The sequence below is a fragment of the Carassius carassius genome, chromosome 41 (genome assembly GCF_963082965.1).
Source record: "Carassius carassius chromosome 41, fCarCar2.1, whole genome shotgun sequence".
Classification (NCBI taxonomy): domain Eukaryota; kingdom Metazoa; phylum Chordata; class Actinopteri; order Cypriniformes; family Cyprinidae; genus Carassius; species Carassius carassius.
Genome location: NC_081795.1, coordinates 24,549,385 through 24,572,014, shown reverse-complemented (window position 1 = coordinate 24,572,014; position 22,630 = coordinate 24,549,385). Strand labels below are relative to the sequence as shown.

Below are 22,630 nucleotides of genomic sequence, written 5' to 3'. Positions count from 1 at the left end.
CAATTTACAGCAGAAATGTTTTGGTAGAAATGGATTATCATGCAGTTGGTTTCCGGAGTGTCAGAGATATACCGATATCATTTTTAGCTGTGGGTCAACGTCATCATCTGACTGCAAATTTGAATCATCGTCTGTCTCCCCTTCATTGCTTTCATTTGAATCAAATAAAGGATTCGAAAAGTCAGGTAATTCATCCATCTACAAAAAGTGTAAAGTTTCAGTGTAAAGTTACAAATCTTTGCTCTAATTCTGTCACTGGTAAAGAACATTTCAACTATGATGCACAATTGGTCAAAAGTTTAGAAAAAAAGATTCTCAATGTTTTTCAAAGAAATCTCAGGAACGCTGTATTCATTTTAATCAAAAATACAGAGAAAACCCACCAATTCACTATCTCATAGGTTTCCTGAGTTGTCCAAATGGTGTCTCAGTTTGGTTCACTAGGCTACACAATTATGGGGAAGACTACTGATCTGACAGTTGTCCAGAAGACAATCATTGACACCCTTCACAGGGAGGGTAAGCCACAAACATTCATTGCCAAAGAAGCTGGCTGATCACAGAGTGCTGTATCGAAGCATGTTAACAGAAAGTTGAGTGGAACGAAAAAGTGGGGAAGAACAAGATGCACAACCCACCGAGGGAACCGCAGCCTTACGAGGATTGTCAAGCAAAATCGATTCAAGAATCTTCACAAGGAATGATCTGAGGCTGGGGTCAAGGCATACAGACGTGTCAAGGAATTTGGCTACAGTTTTCATATTCCCCTTGTTAAGCCACTCCTGTCCCACAGACAACGTCAGAGACGTCTTACCTGGGCTAAGGAGAAGAAGAACTGGACTGTTGCCCAGTGGTCCAAAGTCCTTTTTTCAGATGAGAGCAAGTTTTGGAGGAAGGGTGGAGATGCTCATAGCCCAAGTTGCTTGAAGTCCAGTGTTAAGTTTCCACAGTCTGTGATGATTTGAGCTGCAATGTCATCTGCTGGTGTTGGTCCATTGTGTTTTTTGAAAACCAAAGACACTGCACCCGTTTACCAAGAAATCTTGGAGCACTTCATGTTTCCTTCTGCTGACCAACTTTCTGAAGATGCTGATTTCATTTTCCAGCAGGATTTGGCACCTGCCCACACTGCCAAAAGCACCAAAAGTTAGTTAAATAACCATGGTGTTGGTGTGCTTGACTGGCCAGCAAACTCACCAGACCTGAACCCCAGAGAGAATCTATGGGCTATTGTCCAGAGGAAAATGAGAAACAAGAGACCAAATAATGCAGATGAGCTGAAGGCCACTGTCAAAGAAACTTCCAGACCACCTCAGCAGTGCCACAAACTGATCAACTCCATACCACGCTGAATTGAGGCAGTAATTAATGCAAAAGGAGCCCCTACCAAGTATTGAGTACATGTACAGTAAATTAACATACTTTCCAGAAGGCCAACAATTCACTAAGAAAGAGGTGAATTGATTTTTAATGGTCTTATGAAGTATTCTAATTTTTGAGATTGGTTGAATTGGTGGGTTTTTGTTAAATGTGAGCCAATATCATCACAATTAAAAGAACCAAAGACTTAAACTACTGCAGTCTGTGTGCACTGAATTCATGTAATACACATGTTTCACAATTTGAGTTAAATTACTGAAATAATTGAACTTTTCCACTACATTGTAATTTATTGAGAAGCACCTGTAAGTCTTGATAAGAGACTTATCTGAAATACATTAAAAAATTAAAAGATAATTAAGAATCATTAAGACCCTGTACTTGTACTATTCACTTTTGTATGGTACTTTAAATCTTCCACAAACATGTAAAGTACTGTATCTGAGTGATACCCGAATGTTTTCACTCCACGTCTTCTTCCGAACAGCACTGCAGTGTGGAGTGGGAGGGTTGCCTTCAACACAGTCCTCTTCTGCCTCTTCACTGTCAGAATAATGCACATTTGCTTTTTAAGCAAATACCTATATTTAATTTAACAAAAGGAACAGATGAAGAGACAGTAGTAGTAGGGCTGGAACTACACATACAGATCAGTGTGAACAGACTGTGATGAAAATGTCTCCAATAAATCCTCACTTGTTTTTTATATACAACTTTATAATTATATAGCACATAAACTGTAACTGTACAAGGTTATAGTAGAAAGTCTTTTGCTTTTCGGTCTAAAATGTCAATGATCCCCTGTGGTAAAACTCATTTTTGATTTTAATATGTCTGTGTGTTAGTGTTGTCACGATACTTGAATTTCAAACTTCGATACGTTACCTTGAAAAATATCAATATTCGATACCATTTTCAATACCACAGAGAAAAAAAAACTGCCACAATATTACGTTTTTTTATTTAAAGATAAATATAACATATATATATATATATATATATATATATATATATATATATATATATATATATATATATATGTATGTATATTGTTAAAATGGCACAGCTTTTTAAATACCTGAAAGTACACTTTTAACATCAGTCAGTCAAGCATTATGGTGTGATATCTGGATAATCAAGTATTAATGATAGAACTTTAGTAATTATAATTAAAACTTGGTGAATATGTATGAATGCATAGACATTTTAACTGAATTTGTTCATTTGTTGATCATTCAGTGTTTCTGTAAAAAAAAGAAAAAATCTAACAATAATACTGATAAAATGATAATATTAATAATAATAATAATAATAATAATACGAATTCTACTAAAAAGAACAGTAATGGATTCATGAATATTAATCAGGTTGTTTGCGTTCGGTCAAACTGATTTGCTCAGTAGCTGAGCACCAGCCAATGAGATTCCGTTTGTGCTTTAGTTCCGCCCACTACTAAGGAACTCCGTTATTTTTTACAGGAAAATACAACAAAGAATATCGAATAGCGTACATGTAGCGCATCAATTCTGCAGGTATGTAAGACTCTCTCTCTCTCTCTCTCACTTTGTGCGTGTGAGAGAAAGTGACGGCGAGTCATGCGCCTTCACACTAGAGCTCACGTTACGTCAAACACAGGTGCACTGCATATCCATTGAGAACTGCTTTGTTTTTTATCAACAAAAGCAGGTCACGGGGGTACCGCACTCCGCCATCTTTCTATTCACTTTTGCTATTTAACCAGCGCGAATGAGACGAGACAGGCACTGCGGTCACGTGTGGTGTTCGTAAAAACGCCTTTGGAGAGAAGTGAACGTGACAGCTCGGCTAGTATCGGTGTATCGATACTTAGAGAAATTAGTATTGGTACCGTTCAGATATTTTAGTATCGATATTTATCGTAGTATCGATATTTTTGACAACACTACTGTGTGTTATTTTTAATATGCTTCGAGACAAAGCATGTACAAATTCAGTAAGCACCATTGTTGAGTTTTTCTCCTTAAAACTGTAGAGTATCACAGCACAATCACAAAAACATGATTTTAAACCATTCACAAAATAATTGGCAACAGGAAGACTTTAAGACTTATTGGAATTAACTGCTGCTGTCCATCTGCCATCTGTGACTGAAAGATTGGCCTTGCTTTCGTTCACCCATCAACAGAAAAAGCGCTTTGTGGATTTTAGTTATTAGTTTCCAACACTTTATGTGCTTGCAGTAGGGCTGGGCAATATGAGCAAAAATTTATATCTCTGTATGTTTTGTCCGATCTCGCTCTGTGTTTTTGTTTTTAAAATAAATCTGCATGTGATATATATATATATATATCACATCACTAACCACCAGAGGTGTAGTGGTAAAAAAAAGAGGTGGGTAAACTATAAATTCTGGGTGACCACATCGTTTGATTTTACTACCAAGGGTATCACTGGTTGTTCCCTCATATAGGTCACACAATCACTATTCAATTCATACATCAACAATGTCTTGTTAAAGAGACTCAAGTAGGACTAATATGGCTGAAATCTATAAAGTTTACTAAATGACACAACAGAGTGAAATTTTTTTTTAAGAGCGATAGACAGGGGGTCTTATATCCAGGGGTTCCAATGCAATGCACTTGTACATAATGATTAGGAATTTGGCATTATTTTCATAGTCGATTAATCTGTTGAATATTTTCTCAATTAATCGGTTAGTTGTTTGGTCTATAATATGTCAGAAAAATGTGGATCAATGTATCCCCAAAAGCCCAGGAATGGTCCTCAAATGTCTCGTTTTGTCCACAACTCAAAGATATTCAGTTTACTGTCACAGATGAGAGAAGACACTAGAACATATTCACATTTAACAAGCTGGAATCAAATAATTTTTTTACTTTTGTCTTAAAAAATGACTCAAACCGACTAATCAATTATCAAAATAGTTGGTGATTATAGTTTTTTCCAATTGTTAAAATGAAGAAAAAACAGCTTAGCACACCACATCCTGTCAAGTAGCTGGTCACATTATAAGGCCTATAGACTAACCCTTTCAGACAAACCATTAAAATAAATTATTTAGTATGCGTTCAATGTTTAAGTACCCAGTCTGAGTGATATAGCAAAACAAAAACATATATATATATATATATATATATATATATATATACATATTTATTAAATGTATAAAATATTTTTTTGAATGTAGGATATCAACTACACACTAACCACAACTAAAGTGTAGCTACAAGTGTGGTCATGCTTAATTTCAAATCTGAGGATGATATCTCTAAAAATATGCATTTTATAATTGTAAGACCATATCATGGGAGGTTTTGGAGAAGTTTTAGAGAAGGCTGATAAGATGCTTTCATATATTTTATCAATGACACAGACTGCAATGACATAGACAGCGTCATTGCAGAAGAACATCCTTTTGGTCACGTGGTTCACGTGAGATGATTGACAGCTTTACAAACTAATGATATCGCATTAATGTCATAGCTGACGCGAATCAATAAGAGGAGAGTAATTGCTAGCTCTGTTAGCTGTTTGAGCTCTTCAGATTGCATAAATCAGTGCAAAATGAATAGAAATGTTATTCTGTATGACGAAATATTTTACAAACATATCATACAATTATTATTTCTCCAAATTTACACACCATTGGACTATATAGCCCTGGCGGATTGTGGATATTGTATGTATGAACACAAATAAAACGGATTTTAAACCGTTCATTTTGAACGAATCTTTAATATGACTCAGGATGACAGAGTTGTCTCTGAGAGTGAATCGTTCAGTTTGTGTTGACCACACATGCGCATTACGCAACATATGGGTTCTGAATCAACAGGTGAGGTCCGAGTCTTTTATTATTCCTGTCAGTCCCATAGAGATGGAAAGAGAAAAGATTAGTCCATTTTGCTGAACGAGACTCAAAGATCCGAGTAAGTAAAATGATCCGAACTTCCCACTACTACTAGCAATACGCAAGCAATTGGTCAGCACTGACAGTTGCAGCGCAATATGAAAGACTTCATCTTAGGTTTAACAACAAAAAATCTATGAATCTACAAAACAATACCTATTACAGGCTATGAAAACAAAGTGAATGTAACCATGTAAACCTTTACATTGTGCAAGAAAATCTAAAAATTCAATAAACTAAAAATGATAATAAATGAGAACAAAAGCACAGAGTTGTGTGAGGCTCTTTTGATTCCCCCATTACAGTCACTTTACTGTCAGTGCTATCATAAAAATAAACTTATTTGTAGTTTTACAATTGTACAGGCCACATTTATTGTCCAAATACATTTTACAGAAATATTTGTAGTCAGAATTATTGCGCTCCTATTTAATTGAGCTCTATCTGTTTGGTGCTCGTTCATTCAAGTGAATGTTAGCGGAGAATCCCAGAAGCTAATGTACTTCTGACAGAAAACTGAAATATTTCCATGGCTTTCTAACATTTACAGATGGAGAATGTGCATGTGAAATGTAAGTTCTGCATTCAGGAAGACAGCACATCTCAAACACATGAAACAGTGCGAGTAGTGTCTGTCTTCTGTCTGAGCATCTGACAGATCGAGCCGCTGACACTAATATAAGAAACTAAACTATAAACTGTTTTTAAAGGCCTTAATATGAAGCTTGTCACATGTTCAGAATAACCTAAATAAAAATGAAATAATAAATAAAAAATGTATTTGTGCATGCTCACCAGCAGTGACGGCCCTGCCAGATGAACTCAAAAATATATGTGCTCTCCAGTTCAGAATACGTTCTGTCCTGGTATTCTTCTGCTTCCAGGAGTTCACCTCTGTACTCCAGCAGAAACTCTCCAGATTCAAACACTCCTCGACCTGTGAAGACATTCATTCAGAAAAACATTCAACTGGACTCAACCTTTTACCTGCAAATGACCCACAGATTGCCAATTAAATGTGGTATTACCACATCACAATGATACTAAACTTACTTTTTACAATAAAAAAGCTGGAACTATTTCAGTTAATAACAAAATATGACCACTTATTATAAACTTTCTTAAACCAATACTAACATCATTTAGATCTACAAAGACATGCAACATGCATTAATATGTAAGTCTATGTAAATACAGTACTGAGAAATGCACTTAAAATCAGCTGTCTCATACCTTTGCTGTTACTTATAAAACGTTCCAAAAACCCAGGCTTGTCACTTATGTACAGAATAAGACTTCGCCTCATCAATAGGTCTTATTCTCCGATGTTTTTTTAACATGATGGCAGTTAAATGGCAAAAAAATAATAATTTATATATATATATATATATCTATATATATATATATATATATATATATATAGATTCAATATAAATGCAGACAAACAGATAACGTTAATCTGTCAGCTGCATTTGACCAGCAATAATCTAAGAATTAATTTAAAAAAAATTACCTCAAAGAAACCGCATAAGTAAAAAAAAAATCATTAGTGAAATCGTTGATAAATCATTACATCATTAGCGAATTTCGGAAAAACTCTACACAAACACTAAATAATTGTCATGCCCTGTGATAAAAATGCTTCTGCAATCAACGATCAGCGACATCAAACAGCAATCAACAGCTGTCGTCACCAGTATTAGTTAACGATCAGTATCAGTATCAGCAGAAGTTAACGATATGTGACTAACATTAGCAACTAAGTTAGCGATCAGGAAATATTTCATATAACCATCATTGTTTTGCGCCACAAAACAGGAAGAACTTAAACGAAGCTACATCATGTAAAAAGTTTGAACAAAACTACATGCACAAATCCATAAACACACACTTACCTGTTGCTCACGTTTGTTAATTTTACTCAAAAAAGCGCTTGCAATAAGTTGCCTTATTTTTTTAAGTTGAAGGAACTTTTTTTTTTTTTACAGTGTATTAAATGACACTTTGACGTCGTAATGTGGATAGCTTTGTCTCAATGTAGCTCAACATGTTGTTCATTTTTCTTTGCTGGCTTTTATCGTCGCTTTGTCTTGGAGAATCTGACATCTTTGTGAGGCTTAGCTGAGCTCTGAAAGCCTTGCAAAAGATAAAGAATATAAGTGGATCCAGACAAACATTTAGCACCGATAGCAGATGTAAGGGAAACAGGTCAATTTAGCTCAAAGGGAATCATTTAAGATTTTAAAGGGAATTTGAACAGAATCACTGTTTCACGGCTGATCACTGAGACGCCCTGCGATTCACTGAACGAGCCGTTTAATGTCAAATCTGCGCTGGATATTAATATCCAAACTATAGTGAAAACACTATCAATTAGCACAGTAACAAGATCGGCAGTTTAAGACATTAACTTGTAAGCACAAAACACAAGATACTTCTCTTTTCAATATGAATAAGACTTTATTAGATAAATCTAAGACATATAAACTAATCTAACACATAAACGCACGCACGCACACATTCACACAAGTTGCAGGAAGATTGAAAGTTAGGGAAAGATGAGTTTAAGAAAATGGAAATGTGGAATCCCAAGTTCACAGCAATACGTTAAATTGCATAGACATGAACAACCATCAATCACTTAATTAACCATCGCATTGAGTTCCTCAATGAGGTTAAAATTATATTAGATACACCAGTACAAATGTCTGAAGGTACATTGCCTGTGTAAAGTTGTCGTTGAAATGGGGTTCCCCCGATGTCGCTGATTGGCTGGAAGTTCAGTAGTCGTTGAAGTGACGTCTTGGGAAGCCCGTGGTTGGGCGTTGGCTGAAGATGCAGAGTTGTGTGGCTGGTTGAAGTTGAACGGGCAGTCGAGGTCAGACGGCGTTACAAAACTTAACTCAGAACACGAAACTCTCAAACGGAAAAGAAAAGAAGTAGAGTTTGACGAGACTACGTGGTGTTTCTTCTCATCGTGGCTAAGAAGCAGCAGGCTGAAGCACGCTGGAACCGCGCTCAAAGAACAGTGATGACAAACTGCATGGCTAAAAGCTAAAGCTAAGAAACAAAGCTAAAAGCAGGCATGACTGATAGCAAAAGCAGAGCTAAAACTAAAAGCCGGCATGACTAATAGCAGAAGCATAGCTAAAAACTAAAAGCAGGCATGACTAGTAGCAGAAGCAAAGCTAACAACTAAAAACAAGATTTTATGGTGTCCTAAGTTTTTAAACTGGCCTGTTGGCCACACCTCAAATGTTGTCTTGACCAATCAGATATTGTCTTGGCTCGGGGGTATCATAAATCATGTTATCTTATAAAGTATGTGGTCCGAATTTTCCCGCTCTTGCAGGGTATAATTTTGGACGCGATTCCTATAACAAGAATATGATACATTTGCCAAATAACTGATGGTCAGGACTATTTGAGTTCATTTTGGTCCATATATATGTAGAAAAGACAGTTTCTTTGCCATTCTCTTGACAAAGATTTCTGTGGAGACCAGAGGTTCAAAGGCCCTTAGGAATTTCAGTCTGGTTCTGCTGGGGGAAGTCATTGGAACTTGTGTAGTACTCTCATGGGTTTAAACGTGATGTCCGGCGTTGCCTATCAAATACGAACAACAAATTTGACAATCTCTTCTCTGAATTGAAATTGTCAATAATTGTTCTAGTGGTGCTAATGTTGAAAGCTGTTCAGTGAAAGGGTTGGTTGGTCATCTTGCTTGGGACTTGTGGCACAGAATGTTTTATGACTTCCTGTTGCCTTACTGAGGAATTTGGCTCATGTTTCAGCCACAGCTCTGATCGACTCTTTAATTTGTGTGGTTCGAGTCATTACTGCTACACAGAACGGTCAGCTCCTTCAGGACATAGATGGCCTGCACTATGCAGAGTTTCATCTGAGGTTTGATGAATGTGTAAGGCAGCCTAACTAAATGGTAGGGCACAAAGCACACACAAAAAATCACTACGAGCACCAGCTTCGATTTTATGAATTTATGGCTTCTGGATGTGATCTTTGTGGAAAACTGAGCCTGTTTGATCTTTTGCAAAGTCCCCCAGTACATAACAATCAGAGACACCAGAACAAAAGTGAAGATCACCATAGACACACTGTGAGTGATTTTGTAGACCACACTGAGCTGGGGACTGTGTAAGGCCTCACAGCCATTATTCTCAGACTTGTGAACATGACCCCAAGAGGTCAGGAGAAAGAGGATCAAGTAGATGGAAGACGTGGCTAACAGGGAAACCCAAGTTCCTATGGAAATGTTTCGAGAGGTACAAACCGTCCGCAGAGCATGAGTTTCCAACGGCCGGACAATCTTCAGGTACCTGAGGTGAGAGATACTTATGAATTGAAAACCCTCATTATAAAAACCCATAGGAAAACTTCAATGGAACCCATTGCAAATGAGTCTTTTGCCACAACTGCAGCACTCTATTATTTTAGGCCTATGGAAATATTGTTGACATAATCCTCTTTTAGCTAGTATGATTGTTTTACACTTTGCAATGCATTATAAGATAATGAACAGTATATACACACAGTAAAACAGAGAACTGGATTGCCGCCATATTGCTATTCTCTAGTATTCTTCTTGTATTCTATCGAATTAATATTCTATTGAGGAAAATGTTACAAATGTCAAAATGCCCATACTGAAATCTGAATAAAGGTTTATACTTTGTAATGTATGTGAATATAATCGCCTTTAAAAAATTTAGTGTGAAATTGCAGTACATTCCAGGTTAAGAATTGCATTACTTTCACAGTAATTTCAAAGTAGCATTTCTATTGTATCTACACTGTTAAAAATCGCTGTAAAAAAACGGCCAAATTTCGACAGTAACACTGTTTTTCATTAAAACAGTGCATTCTGGGTAATATTCATCATTTTCGAGAAGGTAGCCTGCTGCTATATATCGTAAATTAACAACGTTCAAAGTCGACACTCAGCGGCTGTGTTTCAAATCACAGCCTACACCCTCATTCACTATTCCCTACATGAATTTACTAATATAGTCCACCTGACAGAGAGAATGAACACTAATGAGTGAATTCAGACACTGATCAACAGCTGCTGTTAACGAGCCGAATCACTGAAGAAAAGAGAAACAAGACACACACAAGAACTACAACTGACTTCAGCCAAAGCCTTAGATGAAATAAACTGAAGATTTAAACAATCAACAAACAGCTTTACCAACTACACTCATTACTAACCAGACTGACTTTATTTCTATCAGATCAGAGATCAGAGATCAAAAGATCTTATTGAGAATTACAGAGATTCAGATGATAATGTTACTGTTTCGTTTGACGTCACCATTATGGAGATCAGTGTTTTCTTTAGTTAGGCTCCTGACCCTTGACTTTTGTACTTTAAATTTTGTTTAATTACTATATTTGCAGCATGAATAAAATATGCCCCTGAATTGTTCACTTATTTTCTTGAATTCTTATGTGCTTATAATTTTGCTTTTGTCTTAAGTTTTAGTAGCATGTTTTGTTCAGAACTTATCTGTTTATTTATTTTGTGGATTGTCACCATTGTTGTGATTCATACACTGATTATTGATGTTTCTGTCTAAATTTCAACAAAGTTTTTTTTTTATGAGTGAAATTTTCTTAACAGTCTTAACTTATGGCTCAGCAGTGATCCTTCTTTTGCTGAAATAATAGTGTTTCTTCTTGTCAATCTATAAACAACAATACCAGATTTATTTTTTTCTGTTGACCTTTTTTTTTTTGCTATAAACAAGTTCCAAAGATGCATTGTTACAGCATGTAAAAAAAAAAAAAACCTTAGTTGTTGAAAAGTCATGTTCAAGAACCCAACTAAAGTAAACACTGATCTCCATCATGGTACTGCAGTGAAAAAACACCTAAACCTATTTAACTCTCAATAAGATCTTCTGTAGACATCTGACAAATAAAGTCAGTCTGGTTATTAATGTGAATCTGGTGAAACTGTTTTAGGAGTTGTTTAATCAGATCTTGAGAGATTTTATGAATTCTTTTATTTCAATTGATTTAATTTTTTCATTTGTAGTCATTTGTAGTTCTTGTGTTTATCTTTCCTTTAGTTATTCTGTTTGTTAATAGCAGGTGTTCATCACTAATGCTCAATCATCAATTAATCACAGAATTATCTCATTAACTTCACTGATTCAGTTTTACTCAAACACTCTGTAGAGTGCACACATTATAAGTGTTCATTTAAAACTGAGGATTTTGTTGTGGGGTTTAAAGGGTTAAAGATTTAAGATGAAGAAAAAACAGAATGAAACATAATTTAACAGTAATAAACTGTAATTAATTTACAGGAAGGAAACTGTAGAAAAACAGTTATTAACTGGCACCCCTGTTTTTCTACAGTTTGTTGCGTTAAGTCAAGGAAAAACAGTAATTTACTGTAAAATGTAAATGTCAGATTTACCAAATGAAAAAAAAGTTAATTTAACTAAAATATTTGTGAACATCCATAGAAAAAAAATTATGCAAAGTCACACTGATAATGAGAGTAAATACTGAACTCAACTGTATTAATGTGCGATTGCACAAGAGAGATCTGTTAGTTTAATGTAGTTTTGTTGTTCACCATTGTGCTGGAGAGTAGAGCCTGTGCTTCAGTCAATGATGAGTCACAAATTCTGACCTTCTGCTGCTTTATATAAAGCCAGTAAATGTGGAGTCGCTGATACAGTGGTGATCTCTGTGTTAAGTACTTCAGCACATACATGTGTGCTATAGCTGACAATGAACTGCAGCGATTTGAGTAAAAGTCATGCATTTAGTTACTTTACTATTACACATTAAGTGTTTGCAGCGATTTTTAACAGTGTAGTTTAAATGTGCTCATTGTGGACATACAGCTCTGGATAAAATTAAGAGACCACTTAACATAGAGAAATCCATGAAGAAATCCAAGAAATCCCGAAGAAAAGACTCTCTGGCTCTGGATTCAATCCAGGATCTTCTTGCTGTGAGGAGCCAGTGTTTCCCACTGAGACACTGGTGCTGCCCTTAATCACAAAAATAAGAGACAGACACTTTGACTATTTCTGTCAGACATCTACAGAAGCTCTTACTGAGAATTTACAGAGGTTTAGAAGTTAATATATATTTGTTTCATTTGAAGTCACCATTGTGGTGGGAAGCGTGTGCTTTAGTTTTGCTCTTGATCCCCGTGCTTGTTTTAGCATTTCTTTGGCTGCTGTAACTGTGTCTGTGAAATACAATAGTTGTGATACAATATTACAGTCACTGTGTTTACAGATCATGACCCTCTAGTTTTTCTGTCACGTACACTCACCTAAAGGATTATTAGGAACACCATACTAATACTGTGTTTGACCCCCTTTCGCCTTCAGAACTGCCTTAATTCTACGTGGCATTGATTCAACAAGGTGCTGAAAGCATTCTTTAGAAATGTTGGCCCATATTGATAGGATAGCATTTTGCAGTTGATGGAGATTTGTGGGATGCACATCCAGGGCACGAAGCTCCCATTCCACCACATCCCAAAGATGCTCTATTGGGATGAGATCTGGTGACTGTGGGGGCAATTTTAGTACAGTGAACTCATTGTCATGTTCAAGAAACCAATTTGAAATGATTCAAGCTTTGTGACATGGTGCATTATCCTGCTGGAAGTAGCCATCAGAGGATGGGTACATGGTGGTCATAAAGGGATGGACATGGTCAGAAACAATGCTCAGGTAAGGTAGTGGCATTTAAACAATGTCCAATTGGCACTAAGGGTCCTAAAGTGTGCCAAGAAAACATCCCCCACACCATTACACCACCACCAGCAGCCTGCACAGTGGTAACAAGGCATGATGGATCCATGTTCTCATTCTGTTTACCCAAATTCTGACTCTCCTATCTGAATGTCTCAACAGAAATCGAGACTCATCAGACCAGGCAACATTTTTCCAGTCTTCAACTGTCTAATTTTGGTGAGCTCGTGCAAATTGTAGCCTCTTTTTCCTATTTGTAGTGGAGATGAGTGGTACCCGGTGGGGTCTTCTGCTGTTGTAGCCCATCCGCCTCAAGGTTGTGCATGTTGTGGCTTCACAAATGCTTTGCTGCATACCTCGGTTGTAACGAGTGGTTATTTCAGTCAAAGTTGCTATTCTATCAGCTTAAATCAGTCGGCCCATTCTCCTCTGACCTCTAGCATCAACAAGGCATTTTCAGCCACAGGACTTCCGCATACTGGATGTTTATCCCTTTTCACACCATTCTTTGTAAAGCCTAGAAATGGTTGTGCGTGAAAATCCCAATAACTGAACAGATTGTGAAATACTCAGCCCGTCCCTTCTGGCCCCGACAACCATGCCATGCTCAAAATTGCTTAAATCACCTTTATTTCCCATTCTGACATTCACTTTGGAGTTCAGGAGATTGTCTTGACCAGGACCACACCCCTAAATGCATTCAAGCAACTGCCATGTGATTGGTTGATTAGATAATTGCATTAATGAGAAATTGAACAGGTGTTCCTAATAATCCTTTAGATGAGTGTATATTATTACATTAGCAATCACTAATATTGTCCACTCATAATTCCTATAATAGTAATAATAATAATAAAACATGATATTGTAGGCATAATCTCAAGCATGAATTATATAATACAAAAACATTTTATATATGAGAAACTAAAATAGTATTAAACACATTATAAACATCTTTATATCTATGGAATTACCTTTGTGCCAATTAACCTCTTAACCTGCACTCTGACGCTGGCATCCTGAACTCCCCTTGTTTGCACATTTCAGTGTTTATGAATAGATTAAATGAAATGGGACAAATTTAAACGACAAACTTTTGATCATTATAAAGATCTAAGCCTCAAGCATCAATGACAGATCGCTGTTTTTCAATGGAAAGCTGATAAAGAATGTATTTGCTAAATTTGTGTACACATCAAAACATGAAGAATGAAAATGCAGTACATACCAGATCCATTGTAATAACGAGTCATATACACATCCACAGCTGAAAATCCCGATTTAGTTAGGAAGGTAAGGGTCCACTGAATGAAATCTCATGGAGCATGTTTAGTCTAACGTATCAAGGATGTTGTAATATGGATGATAATTCCTTTGTTTACATTTCAGTTCTTCAGGGACAGTATTGTTTGTGTCCTTTATGAAACAACTCATGCTCAGAAACTGCATCTTGGTAGTAAAGAAATGGCATGGTTTTGTAGAGTACACTGTCACAAACAGAATGAGATGATCCACCAAAATAAAAGTGAAAGATAGGCGGAAGATTGTTTATTTTAATTCTGGTCCTCTTTAATGATGGCCCGTGACGCATGCTCTGAACTTAGCGATCGCCTTTTTCTTTATTTTTTCAACATTTTTTATATATGTGTGAGTGTGTTTTTGTAAAGAGGATGTGGAGGCCGAAGTAGAATCTATTTGCATAGGATTTATTAAGCAGCCATAGAAACAAACAGATATCGTAGACAGGCGACAGTGGGTCAATACCAGAAAATTGGTCCAATTAGTGAACATACACAAGGGAGAATCCAAAGGCAAAGTGGCAGGCAGGCAATAGGTCCTAATGCAGATATCAGTCCAGTCAGGCAGCCCAATCAGAGGGGATAATCCAGACAATCAAAGACAAACAGGCACAATTGACGTGGTCAGCAAACAGGAAAACAAGGAAAACGCTCGGAAAGGCAGTGTAACTGGCAATACTTTGCAAAGCATGGATGAAGCTTTCTCTGGCTAGAGGTAGAAGCAGTAGAGGGAGTAGATCTCAGTCAGTATTTAGGGGATGGCTCCCTCTGCTGGCGTGGCATTACAGTTTTATGTTGAATATGCCTGTATCTGCATGATTACCATCTGTTTAAGTGCAAATCAGCTCACTATTACTGTATAATCATGGCTACTAATGTGAATGCCATCTATAAAGTATGAATAGAGTGTGATTTATTGACTACCATGGCGCATCTCTATCATTACCATCTCTATAACTGGCCATCAGCACATCAGCATGTGATAATTAACTATATGACCAGAATTCATTGTAAATGCTGCATTTCTAGCAATCTCAGGATGTTCTGTAATTGGCATACAAAGTTAAATCTTTTTAATTTTTCTTATTTATTTTTCTTACTCAAATTATTCTTATTGTATCTTTTTAGTGCTCAAATAAATCACTTATATGATGTTCTCATTTTTCATTGTATCTTCAGATTTGAAATAGAAACTCATGAGACATTTGACTTTCAACTCATTACTTTTCTAGATTGCTCCAGGACTGATTTAATGTATTTTTATATATATAAAAAAGTGTGGTAAAAAGAATTTCAAGGCACTTCAGTGTCTATGTTTAATATTTTTTAAGCATTATCAACTCTTGTTTATAAAAAGTACAGCCCAAAGAGTCTTCTTTCCAAAAACACCAAAATTATGTATGTAACACATTGAAGTAAGGAACTGTTACAATTTTAAGTTGGGGAGGGCACTTTCAGCTGTGAGTCCCATAATGGGGGGTGCTGGCTAACAGGTTAAAATGAACATATTTTTCAAGAAACTTAAACATAAACTGCAACTGAATGTTTTAGCATGGTTTAAATCATACTTATATGACTGCCATCAATTCATAGCAGTGAATGAAGAAGTATCATACCAATCACAAGTGCAGTATGTACCAAGATCCCAACTACACCAAACACTTTCCACCACAATGGTGACTTCAAATGAATCAAATATCAACATTTAAACCTCTGTTAATTCTCAATAAGAGCTTCTCTAGATGTCTGACAGAAATAAAGTCACAGAACCTTGTAAGGAGGATCTGTGAACGTTTATATCGGACTTACAGAAAACATAAAAAACATTTTTAAAAAATGCGTCATAAAAACATTCTGTTTCCTCGGTGGACGTCTTTTCAACGTCTGCAAAGACATAAAAAGACGTCCACTGGACGTAACTTTGCCCAGTGGGTTAGGTTGATGTTAAAATACGCAATATAGTAATTTTCATGTAATCGTTCCTTTAAAAACAATCAAAAATGTTAAATACATGTGACTTCATGCCACAAGACTGCTAACGTGTATAATTAACACTGGATTTATTTAACATGCCTTATGTACCATGTGTTGAGTTCAGTCTAAAATGCATTGAGTAAAGAAGTTAATATACAAGACTTGGTATGTCCTTGTGCTTTGGACACAAACTTTCAATAATAAAAAAGTTATTTGACGCGAGTTATGGTATTTTATTTATTTAGACTATTTGAATAATATAAATTCGTGGCCTAGTGGTTAGAGAGTTTGACTCCTAACCCTAGGGATGTGGGTTTAAAACTCAGGCCAGCAATACCACGACTTAGGTGCCCTTGAGCAAGACATCGAACCCCCAACTGCTCCCTGGGCGCCGCAGCATAAATGATGAACACTGCTGTGTGCGTGTGCACTTTGGATGGGTTAAATGTAGAGCTTGAATTCTGAGTATAAGTCACCATACTTGGCTGAATGTCACTTTTAATCTTTTTCCCTTTAAAATTGTGTATGCTTATAGATAATAGGCCTTGTGTTCAGTAAACAAAAAATATTTTGTTCTCATATTTTTTAGGCTAACATGACTATTTATGTTGTGACAACTTGTGATATTAAGTTATTTTAAGTTGGGTTGACTTTAGTCCCCGTTTGTTAAGTTTACTCAAAAAAGCGCTTGCAATAAGTTGCCTTATTTCTTTAAAGGGATAGTTCACCCAAAAATGAAAATTCTATCATCGTTTACTCACCCTCAAGTTGTTCCAAACCTGTATGAGTTTCTTTGTTCTGCTGAACACAAAGGAAGATATTTGGAAGAATGTTTGTAACCAAACAGATCTCGGTCCCCATTGACTACCATGGTATATATTTTTTCTTTATATGGAAGTCAATGGGCACCGAGATCTGTTTGATTCTGTCATTCTTCCAAATATCTTCCTTTGTGTTCAGCAGAACAAAGAAACTCATACAGGTTTGGAACAACTTGAGGGTGAGTAAACGATGATAGAATTTTCATTTTTGGGTGAACTATCCCTTTAAGTTGACAAACTTTCTTTTTTTTTTAAGTGTAAAGCCCTGAATGGTTTAGCACCTCACTATTTGAATAAGTTCTTGTTACATTATAATCCTCCACGTCTGCTGCGTTCAGGCAATTTTTATAATACCTAGAACATCAAAATCAACTGCAGGCGGCAGATCCTTTTCTTATTTGGCGCCTAAACTCCGGAATAACCTGCCTAACATTGTTTGGGAGGCAGACACACTCTTGCAGTGTAAATCTATATTAAAGAACCATCTCTTTATCCTGGCTTAAACATAACACAGTAATATGCTTCTAATATCCAAATCCATTAAAGGATTTTTAGGCTGCATTAATTAGGTAAACCGGAACCGGGAACACTTCCCATAACACCTGATGTACTTGCTACATCATTAGAAGAATGGCATCTACGCTAATATTAGTCTATTTCTCTCTTATTCCGAGGTCACCGTAGCCACCAGATCCAGTCTGTGTCCAGATCAGAGGGTCACTGCAGTCACCCGGATCCAGTACGTATCCAGACCAGATGGTGGATCTGCACCTAGAAAGAAGCTCTACAGCCCTGAAAGACAGCGGAGACCAGGACAACTAGAGCCCCAGATACAGATCCCCTGTAAAGACCTTGTCTCAGACGACCACCAGGACAAGACCACTGGAAACAGATGATTCTTCTGCTCAATCTGACTTTGCTGCAACCTGGAACTGAACTGATGGTTTCGTCTGGTCAGAGGAGAACTGGCTCCCCAACTGAGCCTGGTTTCTCCCAAGGTTTTTTCTCCATTCTGTCACCGATGGAGTTTTGGTTCTTTGCCACTGTCACTTCTGGCTTGCTTTGTTCGGGAAACGGAATTTCCAGCGATTTCGTATACTTGATTGCACAGATACAATTTAAAAAGAACTGAGCTGGATGATGACATTGAATTCAATGATGAACTACCTTTTTGCTTTATTGACACTATTTTCCTATATAATGCTGTTTAGTTGCTTATATATAAATAAAGGTGACTTGACTTGAGCAGCTGAGAATATCATTGGTGTCTCTCTCCCTTCCCTCCAGGACATTTATGGAACTCATCTCACCTGCAAAGCCCTTTGTACTGCAGTTGATCCCACCCACCTGACACATACTGTAGCTTCTTCACAGCTTTCTTCTTGCTGCCATCAGGGAAGAGACTGCAGAGTCTCCAGGCCAGGACCAGCAGACTGAAGGACAGCTTCATTCTTCAGGCTGTCAGGAAGCTGAAATCCATCCCGATCTCGCCCCCCCCCCCCTTTTTTTTTGCCCCAGGCACCACTAAACTCTGAACACTCTCCCCTCTTTTGCAAGGTTTGTTTACTACACTTGTTTTGCACTCTACCTGCCATGTGCCTTGTGCTGCTTTATTTTTACATGCTTTTATTTGTATATTTGTATAGTTGTATTTTATATTTAATCTGTATTTATCTGTATTTTTATGCTCTACTTTTAGTGTTATCTGTATGCACCAAAAGTCTGAGAGTAATGCAATTTCAATTATTTGTATGTATGTGGTGTACATGTGGAATAATTGACAATAAAAAAGAATTTGTATAGTAAGGGGACACTCACCAATGCGTGTTCCAGCATTGTGTCCAAAATACAGAGGAGAAATCTTCAGGGACCTAAAGAGCCTGCACAAAAATGTGACCAGATTGGCACCGTAATCTTTCTTGAGTTTGACTTCAAATGTAATCAACCGATCCAGTCTCAGATGAGGCGAGTAGTTGGTCCATTTGGATGTTATACAACAGCCAACTCCTAAGGTCGACCTGACATTGTTATAAGGTCTCTAGGAAAGGTGGAGGAATGGTAGCATTTAGAATAAGACTGTGGTGATGGTCTGAGTGGTCAAAATAGATTTGTACCTTATATGGGTTTCATATGGATTACTTTGTCAGAGACTAAATGTTTTAGTTAAGACTTACTTCATTTAAGTAGACAATTCATGCTTTCTGTAGATATATCTCTCATGTCTGTGTGTGAAGTAATCACAGAGTTTTTTTATTTATTTTTTTGACACATTTCAGAAAGAAGTTTGTGGAGACTGAGCTGGCAGAGTCTGCACCCTGTTTGTTTACTTTATTTTTCAAAAGCACAACATTCTGTTGTTATTATGAGTGTTTACAAATAAAAGTACAATTAAAAGTAATGCAGTACATTGGGCAGGACATTCAAACATTCACCTATCATCCATTGACTTCAAATATGGCTTATCATCTGAAATATGTAAGTATTAGAAACGTAACTAATACTGAACTGTAGCGCACTCACTGCAGGACAGATGGAGGCACAAGTGTGCTCACTTGCTCTTAATATAGGCTACTCCATCATTTCCGGTCATTCAGATAAGAGATAATACATCTTTTAAATCTATAAAGACTCAACGTTTATTTGTGTGTACTCACAATATTGTGCTTTTGTAAAATAATGAAATCAATCAGGATGGACTTTCTAACGTTTCAGTCTGTGAACTTGAATGTGAAATTCTGTGTATATCTTTGCCTTACAGACATTAAAAAGACATTTAGAGAGAGTGAAATGTCTACTTTCAAATGGACCAATTCAAATGGAAAACAAATATTCTCATATATGTAATATGAAACAAGTTGCATCATTACGGCAGAGATGAGGAGTAAGTGTCGCCAAGTTCATCTCTTAAACCGAGAACAAAGCAAGCACTAATTTATCAAACTGTTAAAATATTAATGCAGTCTCTTTACAGTTATGTAACACATTCATAATCATTAGGTTACTTCTGCCAGTGTGCTGTGGCAAGCTTTATGTGTGTGCTTAAGCGCTTATGGCTATGTAGGCAATTAAATATTAATTATAATTATTTAAACAGTTTATTAATTATTGTGCAATTAGTCGACTAATGCTTCAAATGAACGACCACTAGTCAACCAGAAAAATCCTTAGTTGAGGGCAGCCCTATTCATTACGCTGTTACAAAGAAAAATGCCACAAAACATGCCTGCACGTTCGTCGACCCCAGAGAGTTAACTACAGATACAACAATCAGACGTGTCTCTGCCATTTATTGACACAGATCAGTATAACAGTCTCTGAGTTTTATGTACATTACACTGATACTAGTAGTGAGTTTACAGTTTTTTACCGACGCCAAGCTGAAAGTTGGTTAGGAGAACTGTGTGAAGAGTTTAGCAAAAGTGACCTAAGTATTGAGAAATGTGTCCTAGCGTCTGTAAAAAACTGTAAGAGAGCTGACTACACAATAACTCCCTTACCCCTTATCAGTTAAAGAAAAACAGAAGCAATTTGGGAATCAATACTCAGGATTCTCTCTGTTATCAGATCCTTTAGGTAATTTATAATTTTCATTCTTTGATTAACCAACAGCACTATGCTAACTATCATACAGTATCTACAACAACATATGGGATACCTTCTGACATTTCATGAAACACCACATCATATGGGGAAGTCATGGCCTAGTGGTTAGAGAGTTTGACTCCTAACCCTAAGATTGTGTGTGTGTGTGTGTGTGTGTGTGTGTGTTTGGACTTTGGATGGGTTAAATGCAGAGCATAAATTCTGAGTATGGGTCACCATACTTGGCTATATGTCATGTCACTTTTTCACTTTCATCATTGCAACATGGAAAAATACAATGAGAGGCTTGTATAAACACTTTTTAATAGAAAATGATGAGTACTTCATCTCATTCTACACCATTCAGAAGACATCACAAAAACACAGTTCATTTCTTATATGTAAAATGTTGTAAGTTATCACCAAACTACCGAATGCCCCTTTAAATTAAGTAAAAAAAAATAAATATGCAGATTTTCTTCTATAAATGTCTTTTGATTTAAAGAAAAATATGACCAGGATATCATCCACATCAGCATTTAAGTGATTCACACTAAAACAGTAGGTTCTGTGATTCATTTAAAACAGATTCAGTGTGTCTGACAGGAGACTTGCATATACAGAGTATGAACAAAATATTGCCTCAAACAGTCAACAGTTATTTTTGTAAATAGGCCTGTCATGATAAAAAAAATTTGTTGTGCAATATATTGCCCCAGAAAGAATTGCGATAAGCGATGTTATTGTCCTTTTAAAGACTGAAAATATCATCATAATGTAACATCATAATAAGGCAAGAAGACCTACACACTACACACAACAAACGTTTAAGAATTTGTAAGAATATTTAAATCATGTAAATTAAGTATCAATATATTAGATACCTTAAAAAAACTGAATAAATAGTAAATAAACATTTTTTAACAAAAAGTGCAAAGTAACAAGTAGGAAAAAAATGCACAAAGAACTTGTAAGAAGATTTTTCCATCTACAGAAATTTCCCTTGCACCCTTTTGTCTTTTCTCTGTAAGCTACAAAAGACACAGGCAAAAGTGAAATGTACAAAACATGGTGACATTCATTTTTAAGTAAATATAATAGGCATTTAGGCAATATGATTGAGGTCATGTACATATATTGCGTGATAAGTCATATATATATATATATATATATATATATATATATATATATATATATATATATATATTATTGCAGAAGGCCTACATTTATAACAAATAGAAGTTGTAACTGGCATAGTTAACTCCCCCTCCCTCACCTGTGAGAGCTAGAAACTCCTAGTGACACTCCAACAGGAAGTTTAAGGTGTAGAATCTTGTCAGCAACTGACCATTAAACACAATGACAAAAATAATCCCCTCTTTCACTTAATCAACCTATTTTAAAATAATAAGCAAATTACCCACACAGGTATGAAAGGCCCTACAAGTCATAATTCATTCTGGCGCTCGCACACTTACGTTCTCCTTTAATAACATACATTTTTGCTCACATGGTCAAATGTTTTAATGCACACATTCGTAAAAAAAATTTGAAAGATAATTAGTGGAAAAACAACATTATTATTTGTCTGTAACTCATAGTATGTTGACATCCATATCAAAACCACTGTCTTTGTCAAAAATACCATTCATATTGGGTTATGCATTCTGGCATTGTTGACTATGCCGCTCTGCCACAGCTGAAGAGGAGTTTGCCCTCTTGAGGTGAAAGACCATGCTTCTGAAATTCAGTGGCATTTCTTTGAATTCATGGCAAATAAATATAATGAAGACAAAATAAATGGAGCTTATTAAGTATATATTAACATATCATCCATAAAGTAAAAAAGATTAACAAAATTAAATTGCACTATTCTATTTAGCTCTGCCCATAATCTGTCAATTCTTTGATTAT

General features: G+C 36.2%; 1 pseudogene; it reads right to left on the bottom strand.

Moving 5' to 3' along the window:
• Positions 1-7,285: 7,285 nt before the first annotated feature.
• Positions 7,286-22,216, bottom strand: LOC132122998 (P2Y purinoceptor 13-like; annotated as a pseudogene).
• Between the last annotated feature and the right edge of the window lie 414 nt (positions 22,217-22,630).